This window comes from Poromitra crassiceps, assembly GCF_964638095.1.
Source record: "Poromitra crassiceps genome assembly, chromosome: 7".
Classification (NCBI taxonomy): domain Eukaryota; kingdom Metazoa; phylum Chordata; class Actinopteri; order Beryciformes; family Melamphaidae; genus Poromitra; species Poromitra crassiceps.
The window spans coordinates 46,011,355-46,027,870 of record NC_139628.1 but is presented as its reverse complement, the minus strand read 5'-3'; the positions used below and the strand labels follow the sequence as shown (position 1 = coordinate 46,027,870).

The window sequence follows — 16,516 nt, the reverse complement described above, 5'->3', positions numbered from 1 at the left end:
TCACTCTGCAGGACTAGACTCTTTCAGTCTGCAGGACTAGACTCTTTCAGTCTGCAGGACTAGACTCCTTCAGTCACTCTGCAGGACTAGACTCTTTCAGTCTGCAGGACTAGACTCCTTCAGTCACTCTGCAGGACTAGACTCTTTCAGTCTGCAGGACTAGACTCTTTCAGTCTGCAGGACTAGACTCCTTCAGTCACTCTGCAGGACTAGACTCTTTCAGTCTGCAGGACTAGACTCTTTCAGTCTGCAGGACTAGACTCCTTCAGTCACTCTGCAGGACTAGACTCTTTCAGTCTGCAGGACTAGACTCTTTCAGTCTGCAGGACTAGACTCTTTCAGTCTGCAGGACTAGACTCCTTCAGCCACTCTGCAGGACTAGACTCTTTCACTCTGCAGGACTAGACTCTTTCAGTCTGCAGGACTAGACTCTTTCAGTCTGCATGACTAGACTCTTTCAGTCACTCTGCAGGACTAGACTCTTTCAGTCTTCAGGACTAGACTCTTTCAGTCTGTGATTTATGCTATACAGTACTCCTCTTTTATCTTTGGCACGGAATACATTGCAATCAAAACCCTTACGGCCTCAGCCACACTCTGAACTATGTTTCCATCCAAGTGTCAGAGGATTTCTGAGCTCACTTTTGACATGTTTTGAAAAATAAAATGCAGATTAGGTGCTTTTCCACCAGCTGCTTTGAAGCAAACAAATACTGTAGGCTTCCAACTGTCTTGCAATTTATTTAAATTATCATGGGCCTTCCATGCAGTCACAAGACACAACAAAGAAATACACTTGGCGATACTCTAAATGCACCAACTAACAGCCAGCCAAGCATGACGTGTGCATGAGAGTGACATCATTCATCATGACATTTCTGGAGGTTTCACGGAGAACGTTATTAACATGTGGTCCAATGATATTGAACCAAAGCTATGTCGTTATTTATTCAACAAGTCTCTTTCCATTGCTGTTTATTGCAGAAACTGTTTTCTCACTCAAGCGAGAAATTCTTTACCATCAACATGTTTGGCTCTTTAACCTGCTGCTGCCAGATGGTTTGTTACACAGAACCATCTGGAACTCGTCCTTGGAAAAGGGCGGGTGCCTTAAAAAAAAACCTGTCGTTGATTGGATGAACCATCTGTCTATCACGTTTGTCACGGGCTCGCTTCTCACTGTCGTCACACCTAAATCGCGCCCGCACGATCTTGTGTGATCGTGATCTCGCGAATCCATCCTCACAAGGTCACCATGCCTTACCAATGTATTATCATTATTATTATTATTATTATTATTATTATTATTATTATTATTATTATTATTATTATTATTATTATTATTATTATTATTATTATTATTATGATCTCTCTCTTCTTTTGACATCAGTGGCCTATATTCCTGTATTGTAATCACATCACCGCCTGCATCTAGGCCTCAACATGGGCTGCGTGAGCGAGCGGGACTCCATTGCAGCTCTGCTTGGGGAGAATCCGGGCCAGTCTTCTTGTTGAGACACAAATGACTTCCATCTGTGTTGATGTTGGAGAGCAGCCCCATCCTCCCCTCCTCCTCCTCCTCCTCCTCCTCCTCGTCTTCTCCTCCCTTGGTTCTTCATCCAAACCAGACCCTTCCTCGCTCCTCAGATGAACCTCGTAGCGCACGACAGAGGTGTGTGTCTGACCCACGCGTCCATGTCCACGCTGTGGACAGAGGTGTGTGTCTGACCCACGCGTCCATGTCCACGCTGTGGACAGAGGTGTGTGCCTGACCCACGCGTCCATGTCCACGCTGTGGACAGAGGTGTGTGTCTGACCCACGCGTCCATGTCCACGCTGTGGACAGAGGTGTGTGTCTGACCCACACGTCCATGTCCACGCTGTGGACAGAGGTGTGTGTCTGACCCACGCGTCCATGTCCACGCTGTGGACAGAGGTGTGTGCCTGACCCACGCGTCCATGTCCACGTTGTGGACAGAGGTGTGTGTCCGACCCACGCGTCCATGTCCACGCTGTGGACAGAGGTCTGTGTCTGACCCACACGTACATGTCCACGCTGTGGACAGAGGTGTGTGTCCGACCCACGCGTCCATGTCCACGCTGTGGACAGAGATGTGTGTCTGACCCACGCGTCCATGTCCACGCTGTGGACAGAGGTGTGTGTCTGACCCACGCGTCCATGTCCACGCTGTGGACAGAGGTGTGTGTCTGACCCTCGCGTCCATGTCCACGCTGTGGACAGAGGTGTGTGCCTGACCCACGCGTCCATGTCTACGTTGTGGACAGAGGTGTCTGCCTGACCCACGCGTCCATGTCCACGTTGTGGACAGAGGTGTGTGTCCGACCCACGTGTCCATGTCCACGCTGTGGACAGAGGTGTGTGTCTGACCCACGCGTGCATGTCCACGCTGTGGACAGAGGTGTGTGTCCGACCCACGTGTCCATGTCCAGTCCACGCTGTGGACAGAGGTGTGTGCCTGACCCACGCGTCCATGTCCACGTTGCGGACAGCACACGTCTTGTTTGTTTGCCTTCTCTTATGCATTCAGAGCAGCGTGTGTACAGAAGCGTGTGTGTTGACGGACAGATGGATTGTCCATGGCAGACTAGTTCCATTTGGATGTAATTCTCTCTCTCTCTCCCTCTCTCTCTCTCTCTCTCTCCCCCCCCCCCTCTCTCTCTCTCTCTCATTTTCAGCCAGACATCCTCCCACCCCCTCCTCCCCCAAAGCACTCTCTAACATAAATACATGTCTCAGTCCAGCAGGCTTTGTATTCAAATGTAGCCCGGTACTCTGTAGTGTACACTACACACAGTCTAAATGCACTAATGTACTGTTGGGCATCATCAGCGTTTGAGAGTGCTCTTCCTCGTTTCGAAGCCCACCATCTTCCTCAAAGCATTCCTCGTCCAAGTCGTTTGCGAGTCGTTGCCATGTCTGTGGCCATTAGCCGTAGCAGCGGCATCACATTTGGAATAGATGTAGGGCCTGCAGCGTTTTGCCAAGCCAAATGTTTTCGAGCCTAAAGGGGAAACACATTGCAGCGTCTAAGTCAATGTGTCACTGTGCTGCATCAAGCTAGGAGTTGGCGTTGCATCAGTCGGCTCTACTCGATGGTGTGTCGACGACTGATACGCGCGTTTGGGGATAAGTGTCGGTTCGCTGCGGCATCGAGTCGACGGGCCGCTCGGCTTCTTCCAGGCCCGATGGATCTGTTTTCATATTTGACTCTTCGCCTCAGCGAGCGGGGTTCCCCTACTTGGCGGTTTGGCCGACCGCAGCAGCAAAGTATTCGGTGACATCAACGCTATTGTGTCATCGTCTTCAGACAGGATATGAGGCGGCCTTAACAGATCAGATGGGGAGACTTTGCACTTTGTCACCGTGGTAACCAAACAAGTGGCAACTTGTAGATTCATCATGTCTGAACTGTGAGCGTTTCTCCTGAGGCAGTGAGACTGGACCAGAGACACACGACTGCAGCATGGTTAGAGACTGGACCAGAGAGTCACATGACTGCAGCATGGTTAGCCCTAAGACTGGACCAGAGAGTCACATGACTGCAGCATGGTTAGAGACTGGAACCAGAGAGTCACATGACTGCAGCATGGTTAGAGACTGGAAACAGAGAGTCACATGACTGCAGCATGGTTAGCTCTAAGACTGGACCAGAGAGTCACATGACTGCAGCATGGTTAGTTCTAAGACTGGACCAGAGAGTCACATGACTGCAGCATGGTTAGCCCTAAGACTGGACCAGAGAGTAACATGACTGCAGCATGGTTAGAGACTGGACCAGAGAGTCACATGACTGCAGCATTGTTAGCCCTAAGACTGGACCAGAGAGTCACATGACTGCAGCATGGTTAGAGACTGGACCAGAGAGTCACATGACTGCAGCATGGTTAGAGACTGGACCAGAGAGTCACATGACTGCAGCATGGTTAGAGACTGGACCAGAGAGTCACATGACTGCAGCATGGTTAGCCCTAAGACTGGACCAGAGAGTCACATGACTGCAGCATGGTTAGCCCTAAGACTGGACCAGAGTCACATGACTGCAGCATGGTTAGCCCTAAGACTGGACCAGAGAGTCACATGACTGCAGCATGGTTAGCCCTAAGACTGGACCAGAGAGTCACATGACTGCAGCATGGTTAGTTCTAAGACTGGACCAGAGAGTCACATGACTGCAGCATGGTTAGCCCTAAGACTGGACCAGAGAGTCACATGACTGCAGCATGGTTAGCCCTAAGACTGGACCAGAGAGTCACATGACTGCAGCATGGTTAGCCCTAAGACTGGACCAGAGAGTAACATGACTGCAGCATGGTTAGCTCCAGAGCCGTATAATAGAAGAGTTCCGACATCTCCATTCACTCCAATGGACCAGTTTTTTTCCAGGAAGTAGAAAGTGGAACTCTTCAGTAAAAAAAGCAGCACTGTCGAGTTGCAGCAAAATAGACAGTGTTGTACTTTGAAAGGGCTTTTCATCCCTTGAAATGAATCAAATTGTACATTATCGGCTTTATTTTAGCATGCAAAAGTAGCGCGAGACCCATTCCTGGCTGTTCATTGGCTAATGAGTCTCGCATTTTGGTTCTCCGCTGACGCCACTCTCTTACTAGAGGACACTAGTTAGCTCTAAGACTGGACCAGAGAGTCACATGACTGCAGCATGGTTAGCTCTAAGACTGGACCAGAGAGTCACATGACTGCAGCATGGTTAGCTCTAAGACTGGACCAGAGAGTCACATGACTGCAGCATGGTTAGCCCTAAGACTGGACCAGAGAGTCACATGACTGCAGCATGGTTAGCCCTAAGACTGGACCAGAGAGTCACATGACTGCAGCATGGTTAGCCCTAAGACTGGACCAGAGAGTCACATGACTGCAGCATGGTTAGCCCTGAGTGCCCAAAAGCATTTGAGGCTACTCTCTGGAAAAAGTCCCCGCTGAGAAACTGGAGCACGCATGGAAAACCTATTTCTCCCACCCACCCCAGTGCTTTTGAAGACTTTTTACAATGCCAACAGTATTTCTTTCCGCCTCACACATGATGTGATCGAAGTGACTCAATAAAGTAGAGGGAAAATTTAAGCTATTTCTGCAAACTGCTAGAGAGTGAATACAGTTTACAGTTTAACTGAATGACGGGCTCATTGCACTTTTAGCTGATGCAATATCCATCTCCACCAGCTTCAATGGAGAATATGAATTCATTCACTCTTTTATTTACACAATCATAGTCCAGAGAACTAAACTGTTGCAGGCAAAGCCAATGCTTGGACGACAATAAAACAATACAAGAAACAACAAGCAAGGAACAAAATCTATCTATTATAAAAGGGAGCATGTGGGCAATGTTCTCTGTTTCAATTTTGTCCCGGAAGTGATGTCGTCAGTGATGTCACTTGAGCAATTGTGCATTGTGACATCACTGATGATGTCATAACAGCCCTTGTGATGTCATCAGTGATGCGAAGTTGTGACATCATCAGTTTGTGACATCATCTGTGATGTCATAAGAACAAGGGGGCGAGCAAGCACAGCGGGCGAGCTGCAGGCTGTAGTGGGCTGCAGAGAAAAAAAGGTCTTGCCCATAATTTAGCTATGGCATCTAAATTATGGGCAAGACATAGATCCACCACATTCTCAATCAAAACCAAAGAGGGGAATACAAACTAGTTATTAGCACCAGTTATTGCTATATTGTGGTTATTGGCACCATTATTGGGGGAAATAAACAACAATATATCACAAAATAAGGTGTTTATTGCTTTTATACAACACTTTAAATAGTTTTACAATTGGATAAAGATAGAGCTTTGGATTTTAATTGTGTAAAGTCAAGTGAGTTTTTATATTCTGCTTCTGTAGGTGATTGTCTAGGTGATTGTCTAGGTGATTTTCTAAATGTCTGTGTATATCCTGTCCGATGTCTAGGTGATTTTCTAAATGTCTGTGTATATCCTGTACTGCCTATTCCATCACACGAGTGCCAGCGCATTCCCAGTACAATAGACCGCTTCCATTCCAGACACACTGTAGCGCCGGGGCTCCCATCCAATGAAAGCAGGGGCACACCCCACCCACCCTTCCTCCTCCAAAGCCAAGGACCACCGACTCCCACCTCCTCCTCCAGACCCACGTTTACACCTCATTGTGTGGTGAGAGAAACGGAGGAAGAGGGGTGGAGAGGTCTGGAAATGGACGGATAGACCACTCACTCCCCACCTAGGTCTAGGTGACCAATCCTGCCAGCAAGACTGCCATATTTATGCACGAGAGCTGGCCCATCAGCCCCTCCCATCTGTGTGAACTGTTCAGTGCACCTGTCGCTCAACACACACCCACTCAACTCGCCTGTATGACCCTGAGAAGGAAGGGAGGAAGGGAGGGAGGGAGGGAGGGGAAGTGAAGAATAGGGTTTAAAATGGGAAATGTGAGCAAGGTTTTGTTTTGCTGGAGGTAACACTAGCACGGGCAGTTCATGTATAAACAGCGAGGTGGAACAGTTAGATGTGTATGGACGTGGAGGTGTGGGGGGGTGTAGATGTGTATGGACGTGGAGGTGTGGGGGGGTGTAGATGTGTATGGATGTGGAGGTGTGGGGGGGTGTAGATGTGTATGGACGTGGAGGTGTGGGGGGTGTAGATGTGTATGGACGTGGAGGTGTGCGGGGGTGTAGATGTGTATGGACGTGGAGGTGTGGGGGGTGTAGATGTGTATGAACGTGGAGGGGTGTAGATGTGTATGGACGTGGAGGTGTGGGGGGGTGTAGATGTGTATGGACGTGGAGGTGTGGGGGGGTGTAGATGTGTATGGACGTGGAGGTGTGGGGGGTGTAGATGTGTATGGACGTGGAGGTGTGGGGGGGGGTAGATGTGTATGGACGTGGAGGGGTGTAGATGTGTATGGACGTGGAGGTGTGGGGGGTGTAGATGTGTATGGATGTGGAGGTGTGGGGGGGTGTAGATGTGTATGAACGTGGAGGGGTGTAGATGTGTATGGACGTGGAGGTGTGGGGGGTGTAGATGTGTATGGATGTGGAGGTGTGGGGGGGTGTAGATGTGTATGGACGTGGAGGTGTGGGGGGGTGTAGATGTGTATGGACGTGGAGGTGTGGGGGGGTGTAGATGTGTATGGACGTGGAGGTGTGGGGGGGTGTAGATGTGTATGGACGTGGAGGTGTGGGGGGGTGTAGATGTGTATGGACGTGGAGGTGTGGGGGGGTGTAGATGTGTATGGACGTGGAGGTGTGGGGGGGTGTAGATGTGTATGGACGTGGAGGTGTGGGGGGGTGTAGATGTGTATGGACGTGGAGGTGTGGGGGGGTGTAGATGTGTATGGACCTGGAGGTGTGGGGGGGTGTAGATGTGTATGGACGTGGAGGTGTGGGGGGGTGTAGATGTGTATGGACGTGGAGGTGTGGGGGGGTGTAGATGTGTATGGACGTGGAGGTGTGGGGGGGTGTAGATGTGTATGGACGTGGAGGTGTGGGGGGGTGTAGATGTGTATGGACGTGGAGGTGTGGGGGGGTGTAGATGTGTATGGACGTGGAGGTGTGGGGGGGTGTAGATGTGTATGGACCTGGAGGTGTGGGGGGGTGTAGATGTGTATGGACCTGGAGGTGTGGGGGGTGTAGATGTGTATGGACGTGGAGGTGTGGGGGGGTGTTGGCACGTCCTGGGTTTGGCCCAGCCCTTGACTCCTGCACAAAAGGGATTTTTTTTTACAGCAAGACAAACAGGGGGAGATTGTGGCTGTTAACTGCCTGCCTGCCTGCCTGCCTGCCTGCCTGTCTGTCTGTCTGTCTGTCTGTCTGCCTGCCTGCCTGTCTGTCTGTCTGACTGTCTGTCTGTCTGCCTGTCTGTCTGTCTGTCTGTCTGCTTGTCTGTCTGTCTGCCTGCCTGTCTGTCTGGGTCTTGTTTTGCTGTGTTTCTTTTCCCAGACAGACACATGCGTTCTATGTTCTATGGTATTAGAGAGGTCTCTTATGTAAAGTGTGCGCTGGCTAATCAGCTGAGCCCCAGATTGAGTTCCTCTCCCACACAATGAGCCTTTCAGTAGCGCTGCTGGACAGCAGCCACTGGACCAAAACCCCATAATGCATTCTACAGTCTATTATCACAATATTATAATGCATTCTACAGTCTATTATCACAATATTATAATGCATTCTACAGTCTATTATCACAATATTATAATGCATTCTACAGTCTATTATCACAATATTATAATGCATTCTACAGTCTATTATCACAATATTCCCCTCTGATAACCCAGATTTATATACAGCGAGTGTGTGGTGTGGGCGTGTCCGAGATGACTTTCCTGAGAGCTTAAAGTGCGAGGGGTCAGCCTAATATCTGTCAATAGGCCCCATAATGCAACAAAAAGAGGCCTCCAGTGATTTTTCTTATGTTTTTTTTCTTTATGTTTTTGAAGCATTATGTAAATGTATTTTGTCTTGGTATGGACTTAGGAAAAAGACAGCTTAACTGTTATATAAGGCATGTTTTTAGTCTCCTTCCTGCCAACTGTTAAGTTATGGAAGAAAACTAATGAAACATTATGAAACAATGAAACAAGATATAGAGTAACTACTCAGCATCTATCCTCTGTTAGTGCTACAAGAACGCTTGCGGTGATTGGCTGCAAGCAAAACCATATATCCTTTACAAAAAGGATTGAAACCAGGTATCGTTGAACTGAAGAAGTTTCGATACTACTTGGTACTGGGTTATTTCGAGGGCCGAGGCCCAGCCTTAACGATGGCTGCATCTGTAGCCAAATAGGACAACGTTAGAAGCTGGCTGAGTGGAGCCAAAGCCAGGTTATCTCAGGACAAAGGCAGGCCTCAGGCTGATGGCTCTCTCTCTCTCTGTGCTTTCATCTTCTTCTGCCGTCTGGCTTCCATTTCTAACTCATTCCCATGCCTTACCTTGGCTTGACCTCGCCCCCAAGCATGTGTTTAAGAATATGGGGGGAGGTGTGTGTGTGTGTGTGTGTGTGTGTGTGTGTGTGTGTGTGTGTGTGTGTGTGTGTGTGTGTGTGTGTGTGTGTGTGTGTGTGTGTGTGTGTGTGTGTGTGTGTGTGTGTGTGTGTGTGTGTGTGTGTGCGTCAGTGTGTCCTCTGTTGATGTGTGTGTTCCAGTATGCTCCGCTGTCTCAGAATCAGCTTTATTGGCCAAGTATGTAGACACACAAGGAATTTAAACTCTGGTTTATGTTGCTCTCAATGTACTTACACGGGGGGGATGTGCATACAAGCCAAAACAAACAAGGACAGTGAGTTGATGGAGGTACATAAAACAAGTAACTGCTATTTACAATAATGTATATACAATAAGTGTGATGTAGAGTGACTGTTATAAATATGAATATAAGAAGAATAGAATTGTATACCTACTGTATGTACAGTCTAAGTATATGTAATCCACACTGGATTGTAAAACGAGGCCATAAATCAAATATTGCACAGTTGATTACCGATCTATTTAAGCAGAGCTTTGAGACGGTTATGTCTGTACTCTTAAGTGTTTGAGTGATCAACTCCAACAGTCCATCCATGGTACCCCCGCTTCAATCCCTTTCAAGTCGGTTGGAGGTGTGCTGATAGTGCAGCAGCTTCCTGGTCTGAAGTCATTGGGTCAGTCCACGGTTCATTTGACCCATTAACAGGAGAGAAGACTGAAAACACGTGTGCTCGAATAAATAGGGCGGCGGGCGGTAGCTCGAAGATTAGCCGAGCATCTGGGAGAAGCTGGCCGGGGGAAAGTGAATGAGTAACACGCTTCCCCCCTCCCCCCTCGAGAACTACCAGCGACGTGCCCCCTGAGCAAGGCAGCGAGAACATCAGTTGTGCACACAGCTCCCAGTGGCCAGCAGTAGACTGTGGTCGCCCTGGGCAGCTCGCAGATGTGAGTGTGTGTAACTGTGAAGCAGGGTGGGGGGGGCTGGAGAAGAGCACGGTGCTCAGCAACACCCTTCCCTGGATCAATAAAGTGTGAAGCTCTGATCGTCTTTACCTTGGCTGCACCCATACACTGCTATTGATCCAGGATCGGCGAGCTGCGTGATCACTGGACAGGCAGCCTGTCAATCATGCATCAAAACATAGACTGCTCTCTATCGTTTATTTTACTCTGAATGGGACCATCATTTACTAAATGAACATCATGCTGTGTTGAAGAAGACTTGAAAATAACGATTGAGACATAAACTCATTAGGAAAGTGTTTACTGAGGTGATCAATCAAGTGAGAAGTTGGGTCCAAACTATGCTCAGTATTTGGTCGGCCATTTATTTATTTTAATTTGTTATGAACCCTATTCACTCTGCTTTTAATATAAAAATGTAATAACTTGGAAACTATGTCTTTCCAATTGTATGCCTAACTGATGCTCAGGGCCATGTTTATTTTTGATCTGCTTTATTGCGTCAAGCTTTCATTAACAACAAAGGCTCAACAAAGCACTTGGCCGACCTTTTCACAAAATGCATTGGTGATATACTGTAGTAATGAATAAAACATAGCAAAATGAAGTATCCCTTTAGGGTCCCTTTACCATCAACTAGTCTAACATAGACCAAGTGCTTACTGGCACTAGTCTAACATAGACCAAGTGCTTACTGGCACTAGTCTAACATAGACCAAGTGACCTTACTGGTGCTAGTCTAACATAGACCAAGTGACCTTACTGGCACTAGTCTAACATAGACCAAGTGCTTACTGGCACTAGTCTAACATAGACCAAGTGACCTTACTGGCACTAGTCTAACATAGACCAAGTGACCTTACACTGGTGCTAGTCTAACATAGACCAAGTGACCTTACTGGCACTAGTCTAACATAGACCAAGTGACCTTACTGACACTAGTCTAACATAGACCAAGTTACCTTACTGGCACTAGTCTAACATAGACCAAGTGACCTTACTGGTGCTAGTCTAACATAGACCAAGTGACCTTACTGGCACTAGTCTAACATAGACCAAGTGGCCTTACTGACACTAGTCTAACATAGACCAAGTTACCTTACTGGCACTAGTCTAACATAGACCAAGTGACCTTACTGGTGCTAGTCTAACATAGACCAAGTGACCTTACTGGCACTAGTCTAACATAGACCAAGTGACCTTACTGACACTAGTCTAACATAGACCAAGTGACCTTACTGGCACTAGTCTAACATAGACCAAGTGACCTTACTGGCGCTAGTCTAACATAGACCAAGTGACCTTACTGACACTAGTCTAACATAGACCAAGTGACCTTACTGGCGCTAGTCTAACATAGACCAAGTGACCTTACTGGCACTAGTCTAACATAGACCAAGTGACCTTACTGGCGCTAGTCTAACATAGACCAAGTGACCTTACTGACACTAGTCTAACATAGACCAAGTGACCTTACTGGCGCTAGTCTAACATAGACCAAGTGACCTTACTGGCGCTAGTCTAACATAGACTAAGTGACCTTACTGGAAAGGGTGTATTCACACCTATCTCGTTTGGAGCAGTTGTTCCGAAACACAGAGCGTTTTCCCCCTTGGTGCGGTTCGTTTGGGGGGGTGTGAACACAGTAATCGCACTCGGATGTGGGACAAAACAAGCGGACCGAGATCGCCAAGAAAGGGTGGTCTCTGTCCGCTTTAAACGAACTCTGGTGCAGTTCGTTTGTGGTGAGAACGTGATCCGACCTCGATCCGCCACAACTGCAGGAAACAGTGCGCATTTTTGGATAAACCAGCTGCCGTAATCAGCTGCGCTGTCCGTAATGGCCTGAAGAACAAGCATTTTTATCGTTTAAAAACAACATCTTCATTCAGATCCTGTTTTGGCGACTTGTGACTTGCATGGATAAACTTTGGGGGATTTTTGGATCATCACATCAGCAGTTTGAACTCAATCAACTTACCTCTGGTCTCCATTCAATAAATGAAAACAAGTCGTGGTAATCAGAGCCAGAGCCAGACTTCTTTGTGATAAGATTGTCTGGTTCAATCAGACAATCAGACTGATTGCATGTCTTCCTCGAAATGTCCGTAGGGGCTATTATTAAATTATTTATTAATATTTTATTCCTGACAGGACAGGTGTTCATATAGCCTATGTGTAGGCTAATCCGAAGTCTCCGTGATAGTAATAGCAAATCGAAGTTGCGAGGGTCTTTGATCTTCTATCTCCAAATTCCCGATAGCCTAAATAGGCTAAATAAATACATAGGCTTACATAGGCTACATAAATACATAAAAAAATAACTCTCTCTCTCTCTCTCTCTCTCTCTCTCTCTCCTCACACGGGGCACCCGACATAGCCTAGGTCTAACAAAACGCATTCTTATAATCATATTGGAAAATCTCTGGGAATTATTTTTTCCATCCCGAGAGGCTATTAGCCTACCGGAGTGTCTCCTTGGCAACCCAGGAGGCTTGGCAATACTATTTGGACCGTTTGATTTGTGGCTGTGTGAACACAAACGAACCAAGGCACAAATGCAACAATTGTATCAATTAAGTACCTGAATCGGAAACAAAGCAAACCACCTACAGGTGTGAATACACCCTAACATAGACCAAGTGACCTTACTGGCACTAGTCTAACATAGACCAAGTGACCTTACTGGCACTAGTCTAACATAGACCAAGTGACCTTACTGGCCTAAATGGTTTCATTTTCCTCATCAGATAAAATCCACAAATCTCTTAGATTGGCCACCAGCAGGAGACACATGCACGTGTGGGTGACACGCCAAGCATGATGGGAAATGCAGTTTTCCCATTTTTCAAAGCCTTTCTTAAGGGAGTGGCTTTCTGGTGTGTCCGTCCGCTCAGTTGATCCATTCCAGCCTGCCGTTGGCACCGCAGCAGACACATTGATTCAAGCGCGGGCCTCCTACGCAGGGCAAAAATGGATTCTTGGAATGAAAGTATGGATGTGAGTGAGTTTCAGGCCAGGCCAGAGCGGCAGACAAACCTCCTACACCAAGCAAGCATCCAAACCAAGGTCAAGACTCCCTCACCACTCCCTAATTACACATTACGACTGTGGAATTTTGACATTTTTGATCTGCATCCATGCACATGACCTGTACATGTTTCACCACATGTGTTTGTGTAATTGCACCATTCAAATAGTGCGCTACACTATTTCAAGTACACGATGTATTAGAGAGATTTTCATCAAGGATCTATCTACACAGTAACATTGTGTACTTAGAATACTTTTGACTACAGGGTCATAATACAGTGGAATAAGGCCACTGTAAATTGTTACCAAATGCTGTACAGCTCTATACAGTATGTTAGGGCTGTGAATCTTCACTGGCCTCACAATTCGATTCGATTACGATTCAGAGGGCTACGATTCGATTCGATAACGATTATCGATGCATCTCGATGCATCTCGATGCATCTTAAATCGATGCATCACGTTTTTTCCCGAATACATGATTTTTTTTCTCACTTTCTTTTTTCTCACTGTGTGGCTACTTTTAAAATAAAAGTGCATTTAGAATTGCATTGTATTATGATCCATAATTAAAATAAACAACTGCATGTACTTCCATTATATTTTATTTTATTATAATTCTTTTTTTTTTAATAATCGATTTTTGACATTTGTGAATCGATGCAGAATCGTGCAGGTCCGCATCGCGATGCATCTTATAATCGATTATTTTTGACACCCCTACAGTATATGTATTCCACCACTATCTGTAGCCTAAATGCTAACTGCATTTCTGTCGCCTCCATCTGTAAATTTCTGCACGTTCTGCACATTGGACTGCATTCGATTCAGATTACTAATTCAGATTACTACTAATCTGAATAGTGACTTGCATTTGCATGTTTATACACATTTCTGTACATACATTCATTCTTCCATCTCTGCACCTGGTTTGAAGAGCTAGCGATGATGCACACTTTGAGTCATCAAGTCATTCACTTGACTGTTTTATCTTCAGTACTCTATTTGTTATTCTCTCATTCTTTCATTGTTTATTTTCCTGATTTATGCTGCAGTGATGGCCCAATTTCCCCACAGGGACCATAAAAGTTCCATCTAGTCTAATCTAATTGAACAGAATCTGGATTGAGAAGGTCCAGAAGCCTCACTGCGGAGACCGACCGTCCTGATCCGAAGTTTACTCTGAGTTTGCGGATAGGAAAGGAGGACAGCGAGCGGATGTTTTGCAGATCTGTGCAGCAGATGCGACCGATCAGAGTGAGACCGCGCTGGGGGGGGGGGTGGTTTGGGACACGGACCAACACATCTTGCCGATTACGATGTGGAAAACAATGAAATGTCAGATTGCATGTTTATGTGCACGACACGTCTGTATGCAAAGCGTGCCTTCGCCCCAGTGTTAAACTTTGAGTCATTACATAGCAGAGGGGTGGGATCAGTGGTTCACGACGTGGGGGACCACCAGGGGGTCCTTGATGGAGTTCCAGGGCCCAGGGGGTCCCCAGCAAATTGATGAATTGGTAAACTTCGCCATTATTGAATTGACAAGAAGTTAAAAACAGTTAGAGAATGCAGACCAATTACTGTTTTGATCCTAGTTTCACTGTTATCTCTCTAGCTACAATACAGTCATGGAGTTCTGGACACATTTTCAGATTTGAGTTTGAGATACAAAATGTCATTAAACGGGGGTCCATGGCCCCAATATGCTATGAATAATGTGGTGAATCACTGCTTTAGTGTGGAATGTAATGTATTCTGCTGTGCTCGGGGGGGAAATGCTTACCCAAAACAAATCGGTTTCTGCGTGAATACGGATGATGTTATTGCTGCTCGGAAACCTTCAAAAGGAAATAGCTGCGATATGAGATACGAGGCTGCAGACTTTACTTACTTAGTTACTTACTTGCTTACTTACTTAGTTACATAGTTAGCTAGTTAGTTACTTTCTTTCTTTCTTTCTTCCTTCCTTCCTCTCCCGGGGGGGATGTTCAGGGCCAGGGCTTAGGAGTGAGACGCCAGGCGGTGATGTGAGGAGTTTAGTGGGGCAGCGGCGGCATTTCCATTTGCCAAGAAATGAGTTCACCGATCCGCCGTTCCTCCCACCCCCCACGCTGTTCCTCCCACCCCCCACGCCGTTCCTCCCACCCCCTCCACCCCCCACGCCGACCAGACGCGATAAGGCTCCGCTCGAGGCCTCCGGGCTCCCACTTGAGTTATAGACGGAAAGAGGGAAATGGCAAGGGATCAAGGGCGAGGGAGGGTGAACGTATTGACTGAGACGAGAGAGAGAAAGTTTCACATACAGAAATATGGGGGGTGCTGCAAAAAATATCCAACGTAAAGTCGCTCTGGACTCCTTTGCCAAGTGGGTTATAGTCTCATGTTCAATCTTCATCTTTATTTTTTTCTTCAAAAGCGTTTTGGCAATGGGGTGAGATAATTACGCTTGGTTCCAATGCAGCTTCACCAGTAATCTTCTCAAACAATAACACCAATAATAAGGCCTGATCATTCCACAAGACATGCATTGTGAAATTGCCCACTTCCGTTTGAGGAAAATAGGATTTTAAGACTGGATTGTAGATGTAGATGAGACTTAAGACCCCCGCCCCCCCGCCCACCCCCACATGTAGCAACAGTAAAGAAAGACAGATGAATAGGGAGGGAAAGTAGACTAGTGTTTGGCTAGAGAGAGAGAGAGAGAGAGAGAGAGAGAGAGAGAGAGAGAGGAAATGAATGGGAAAGAGAAAGCGAGTAGAGAGAGGTCAGGTCAGGGAGTTTTAAACAGTGTGGCTAATGCAGCACTGGGCAGACAGTGTTGGAGGCGTGTCATTCTTCACTGTTTATCTTTCATCTCTGGTCTGCCGGAGGGTTGACTCCCTCCGTGTTACTGAGTGGTACAGAGTAGACCCGGGTCAAATATCAGCCAATAGGCCAAACCTTAGTCCCTCTTGTTACTGAGTGATACAGAATAGAAATGAATGAATTCACCAGGACTTATTTTATTTTATTTTTTATTTTTACTTTACATGTTGAGATGCTGTCCTTGAATTTCACCAAACAAGGCCTTGAAGGTTATTGAGAAGTCTTGAGTGTGATTGTCTTAATAGATCTGTGTGTGTGTGTGTGTGTGTGTGTGTGTGTGCGTGTGCGCGTGTGCGCGCGTGCGTGCGTGTGTGTGTAGAGTCAGTCTTTATCCATTGCCTATCCACTTCTATGGTGCATATATCCCACATTCACCCAAAGCACAACAAAATAATCTCAAGCTAAATGACTATGGATTACTTCTAGCGTTCACCATGACGTATTTAGGCCAATACATTTTGCAAGAAACAAATCACGAGAAAATGACAACTGCAAAAGCTTTGCTCATACAATAATCTGGTTTGAGTCCGTATGAGGCTTGTACAGAGAAAGCCACAGGTTCTATTCCATGACAGTATGTTAACCACCGAGTTAATAAATCAACGCACACGCTGGACTCACTTCCTCTTTGAATTCATATGTGCACACTGCACAGTGACACACACTTTCTG

The 16,516-nt window shown here is 46.7% G+C and overlaps 1 protein-coding gene across 3 annotated transcripts in view; it reads left to right on the top strand.

Moving 5' to 3' along the window:
- The window catches only part of afap1 (actin filament associated protein 1), a 77,873-nt gene that overhangs the window by 26,220 nt on the left and 35,137 nt on the right, over positions 1 to 16,516 (top strand). The window lies entirely within an intron of this gene.